Source organism: Teleopsis dalmanni, chromosome 2 (assembly GCF_002237135.1).
Source record: "Teleopsis dalmanni isolate 2A chromosome 2, ASM223713v2, whole genome shotgun sequence".
Lineage (NCBI taxonomy): Eukaryota > Metazoa > Arthropoda > Insecta > Diptera > Diopsidae > Teleopsis > Teleopsis dalmanni.
Genome location: NC_051847.1, coordinates 230,855,282 through 230,861,394, shown reverse-complemented (window position 1 = coordinate 230,861,394; position 6,113 = coordinate 230,855,282). Strand labels below are relative to the sequence as shown.

General features: G+C 29.4%; 1 non-coding gene across 1 annotated transcript; it reads right to left on the bottom strand.

Moving 5' to 3' along the window:
- Nucleotides 1–254: 254 nt before the first annotated feature.
- Trnal-uaa lies at nucleotides 255–338 on the bottom strand. The gene has a single exon. It is a non-coding gene; the product is annotated as a tRNA-Leu (tRNA).
- Between the last annotated feature and the right edge of the window lie 5,775 nt (nucleotides 339–6,113).

Genomic DNA, 6,113 nt, shown 5'->3' with positions numbered 1-6,113 from the left:
TTTACATTTTTTCTTAGAATTAAATTTAATTGTAATATCGCAAATATTAGAAAAATAATAAAGAACAAAACATACAAAACAGTTTAATAAACGAAATATAAACATATTTAAATATACATACACATTAAAGAAAACAAATACATATTTTAATTTTTTTAGCGAAGTTTATTTACATTTTTTAATGAAATAAAATATAATGAAATTACGCCTATTTTTTATTAAAAAGAAATTAAAAAAAATTATGAAAAAAGTTTTGTCAGGTGTGGGGTTCGAACCCACGCTCCCTCTCGGGAACCAGAGCTTAAATCTGGCGCCTTAGACCGCTCGGCCAACCTGACTACATGCCGTTGGACGACATAACGTACAATATAAATTATAAGCAGTGATAATTTATTATATTTAGATATTTAATAATTTATTAGTTTTAATAAAAAACATTTTTTAATAATAATTTTATTTTTAAGAAGAGCTAATTGTTAAACTTAATAACAGTCAATAGTTAAACAACACACATTTTTAATAAATAAATAAGAAACGAAAAAATTTGGTTTGTAAAAGTTTTTTTATTTAAACTAATATTTGGACTATATTCTATAATCATTTTCAAGGCACTATAATGTTCTTATAATGTAGCAATAATTTAATAATAAATAACAAAGAAATAATCACGCAACACATTAACAATTAAACATAAATACATGTGTACATAAAGATGCTAAAAAATAAGAAGGAAATAATTATACAATACATTAAAAATAAAACATAAAATATACCCATATACATAAAATATACAGGGTGGCTGACGAAAATTGCAAAAAACTTCGCATAGATCTAGGTGTCAAACCAATAATGAGAGAAAGCACAAATTAATTCATTTGACAGTCTTGTTTATAAATGAATGAAGGCATTTTGAGATTTGTGTTGTAATGTAATGGAGTTAAAACGTGATAGTGTGATTGATATATATTTGGCTAGAAAAACTCAAGTGGCTATCGTTTGAGCCCTCCAACATCCAAATGTGAAAAATCAATTGTCTCTTGCACCATAGCTGGATACCGATATACTGGTATCGTTGCCCTACGCCCAGGAAGTGGACCAAAGAAAACAAAATGCAATCAAATCGCAAAGGTGCTTAACATATCGCAAGAAAGAATACAACACATTTTGAAAATGAGCTCGGTCTAAAGCCGAAGTTGAACAAAGTGCATGATCTCAGCGATGAACAAAAAAATCAAAAGAACTAAAGTGTTGGTTCGTTTGGTCGAAATGGTGGGTTGCCGAATGTAGTTTTTTTGATGAGTCATAATTCGTAATTGCGCAGTCCGTAAACAAGCAAAATGTCGGGTTTACTTGTCAAAGAGTTCAGCTGAAAGTTTAAATATACGATTGGCACTAGAAATCAAGCGGTGATGGTGTGGGCCGCCGTAATGGTTAATGGTTGCTCTCCGCTCGTGTTCATAGACCATGGGGTAAAAATAAACGCCTAAATCTATCGGGAAATCATTTTGGAGGGAGAACTAAAGATCTGGGTAAATGAGAATTTCGGTCGCAAGCGTTGGACATTCCAATGCGTCAATCAAGAATCAACGTTTCCTGTTTTTTTCCATCAACACAATGGTCATCGTGTTCACCTGATATAAATCATTTATATTTCTCGGTCTGGGGTATTCTAAAAAATAAATTTGGTGCTAAAAAATATCAAAATATCGATCATCTGACGCAAACGCTAAACCGAGAATGGACCAAAATACCGCAAAGCCGTTTGTAGCAGTGGCGACGTGTGCCTTATCTGGAAGGGTGTGCGCAGAGTTCGGAATGTGGTGCACAAAATCGCACACTGCACTGTGCGAGTGGAAATTATTTTTAAAATATACACACGCACATTTGTGGTGTTAAGAAAAAAAATGCACGCACTCAAATTTGTTGTGCGATTTCAAATTTCACATCGCACAAAGCAATGATTCTGCACACAGATTCGTGCACACACATTTGTGCTGTGCGACTGATTTACAAAAATGTGCACAATCAGATGTGCGAGAAAATTTTATGCTCGCACCGCACTGTGCGACAAACAATTCTCTCTGCACACGAGTGTGTTGCTCATATTACGATTGCACAAATGTGCACAAATGTGCGATTGCTCAAACGTGCACAAATGTGCACAAATGTGCGATGCACAAACGTGCACAAATCTGCGATTTTGCGTTTGCACCCAAGGGTGGAAAAAATTACAGGAACTTCACAATTTTGTTTGAAATAGAAATATTATTCTGTTGCAAATTTTGAAAAAATTGATATTTGCGTTCGTTGGGATTGTAACTTATATTAAAAATTGCATAAATTAACAAATATTTAAAATAATTATTTTTGTTAAGTAATGTTAACTAAAAATTATAACTGTCTTAACCTTATTTGTATTTTAACTTAAAATATTAGTTTTTTGTATATTACTTTGTGCATTTTTAAATGCAAATATAGTAAGTGAACTTAAAGTATTTGTTTGGAAAGTTTTGCACCAGTTTAAAAGAAATAAAAACATATTTTAGGAAGATGTTTTTATGCCCAAAAAATATGTATTCACTTAGGTAGAGTATCTAACATTCATTAAAAAACGCGAAAGATTAGGAAAATATTTTCTTGAACAGGTAGCAGGATTTTAGCGCCCTTTCTACTGTGCTAAGTAACCAAAGATATAATTTAAGTGAAAAAAATATTTCAGCAATGTTATTAATAAGATTAAATGAAAATTTATTTCAAAAAATATGTAATTAAAATTAAATATTTTTTAATAAGAAATTAAGATATTAAATTATTTCAATAACTTCGTTAAATTTAAGCTGTAATTAAAGATAAAAAATTAAGTGAAATCTAATAACAAAATTAATTTATGTTGTTGTAAAAAATATTTAATTTGCTTTTTATAACCTTACTAACGAATCTTAGTGTACAACTTACTATTAAATAAAATTTTATGAAGTAGTCCAAAATTGATATATTTAATTTTTTCAAAGTACGATCCGTAGAACCGATCCTCTTTACTTATAACATTTCGAAACAAATACTCTTTCTCTATTAAATTCATGTACCTATTTAATTTAACAAAGTTTTCAAGTACATTGTGAAATTAACTTTATTCTCATGTTTTAAATTAATAAACCTTAAAATAATAAGTAATATAAGCAATAAATGTAAATCTAATAATAAATTCAAAATTAAAATATAAATACAAAATTATTTCTTCAATAAAATATTTCGCATTAAGACCAAAATTAAAACAAATCAGTTTTATGTACTATTTTGCTGCGATATTTGTCATAATATTGTGCGCTTTTAAATCATCATTTCACACAAATGTGCAGTAGACATTTCGTCTCCGCACATTTGGGTGCATTTTTATTTTCGAGTCTGCACACAAAATGTGCTCCTCGTATTCTTTTCTGCACACGTTGTGTGCGAGGGCAAGTTGGCTGCCGCACACACAATGTGCTGTGCGAAATAACTTCGGCACAAACACCGAATGCGTGTGCGAGTTTTATTTCACTCCACCACACTCGTGTGAAATGTGCGTTTTGTTTGTGCACACAAGATGTGGCACTTAAGATGTGCACAAAAATTTTCGCACATCACATTTGTGGTGTGAAATTTTATTTAGAATCGCACAACATTTGTGCGTGGTGTTTTGCATTTTTGTGCACAGCACAGTGTTTTTCTGAACCCTGGGTGTGCGGTATTTTCGGTGTTCCACAATAGAATTGCTTTTTTTGCTATTTTATTTTTAAAATTTTTGGAGTAAAAAGAGTTAAAACAAATAAACAAAATACAAACGTTGAAAACTGCATTATTATTTTTTCATTTTTTTGTTTGGTTTTGTTGTTATTACAAATTTCGTAAAAATTTAGTTAATGACGAATACTTTTTTTGAGCGCTGTAAATTAACTTAAAAATTTGAAGTTCTTTTTGCATGTTTTCATTTATCTCTCATTGAATTCAACAAAAATAAACAAAATAGAGCATTTTAGACTGTTACAATTTTCGTCAGCCACCCTGTATACCTATATAGAAATAATATATTTATCCTCTTTAGGATTTGTTGAAGATGTTTTTATACACATGAGCACCGTTTTGTATATCAGTTTTATAATTGAGCCTGGTGCTGTAGCAAGGAGATTTTAAAATATAAATCATTTCAAAGAAAAAGCGTTTTTGTTGGTTATTTTCTTGTGAGTTCCAAGATGTCATAGGCAACTGGGTTGGGGAAGTCATTTTTATTTAAAACTCTTTTGATGTTAATCCTTATTTCCTCATGGTTTATTCAAAATTGTGTCATTCATCTTGCGTTTAACAAAAAGATATTTAAAAAAATATTGTGGGATGGAAAAGTTATTAACGAAATATTGGCAATAGATAAATATTTTTTAAGCATCATAACAAAATATCCAGACCAGCTATCACAATAAATCTACATTAAAGTATTGCTCAAATATTTCTGTAACATAGATAGATGACTATAAAATATTGTCGAAATATTGGTTTAAATAAAAAAATTTTGAGGAAACTAAATTTTATTTTGTTTTTAAATTGTGTTATTTAACTATAGCCTGTCCTTATATCAAATTTATTAATATATATTTAATTAATGGCTTGGTCATGTCGTGCGAATGGAAGAAAGTGCTCCGGCTAGAAAGGTATTTGATTCGATACCCGCAGGTGGAAAACGCGGTAGAGGACGTCCGCATCTTCGGTGGAAGGACCAGGTGACCAACGATTTGGGGCGCTCGGTACTACCAACTGGCTTCAGAAGGCAACTAATCGGGCTGACTGGCGGAGGCTACTCGACGCGGCCAAGGACGACACACGTCTGTAATGGCCAACTAAGTAAGTAAGTATATTTAATTAATTATATTAAAATTTAAAAGCCACGTAGATATACATATTGCAGTTTATCCTGTCTCATGGTAAATTTAATAAAAAACTATTGTTCTTAAATTTTGAATTACTGAAACACGAATTGGTTTTATCTAAAATAATTGAAAACTGTTCAATTTATTTACTTGAGAAATGTTGCACTTTTGCCGTTTCATTTAGCACATTTGTGTCGGATGTGCCAGAGGTATGAAAACATATGCAAATGTTTATTTGATGATGGTATATCACGGCTGCTATCGAAAGAATTTCTTAAATAAATCTTTATGGATATTTGTTTATTGAATTTTTTATAGTAAATAGATAGGACGTACACTTAAGAAGAGTAGCTTTCAAATAAGTAATGTAATAAGACCAGCAAGTTATTCCTCCTTTTCCATAATAATAAAATAAGAGCCCGACAAAAATACTAGTCTTTTGCTCAATTATAGTAATAATTATTCTGTATTGACGACAGCAGTTTCATTTGAACTTTTGCTGTTATTATAAGTAGAAAATTATCTTCCCTAGATAAATGTCCTTTCAAATACAACATGTGCTTTTCTCGTATACGAATTGCAAACCCATTTCGGTTACATGTTGCAGTAATTTTATTATTTCCTTAAATGTTTGTGTATAGAATTATTAGTTAGATTTATAAATAGATATTTTAAATAAATTTTTTTATCAATAAATTTAATAATACATTCAAATACATAAAAATATTTAATATTAATAATAGTTAAAAACAATTGTAAACATTTCTAAATGATAATCTGGCCACATGCCAATGTAATTTTAAACTTGTTTTTAAGTCGTTAAATTCATATAATTTAGAAAAACATATTTGAAAACATTAGATATAAATAAATTTACTTTAGTTATTTTAATTTTAGGAAGTTCATACTTTTTCATAGTTTTTTATGTTTATATTTGTACGGCTCAATAATAGGACACTAATATTTCTCTGGGATTCATTTAAGTATATTTCATTTTAATTATTTCATATAATTAATAAATATTATAGACTTTTATTATTAAAGTAAAAGTATTACTACATTTTATTTGGGCTTGAAGTCGCTAAATTTTTTTCCAAATAGTGTACGCTAAAGATGATCTACGGACGTAGACCAGTAAATAAAATTTAATATAGTTAAGTAATGAAAAGTTTTTTATTTAATAAAATAAAATTTAATTATTATAAACTGAAC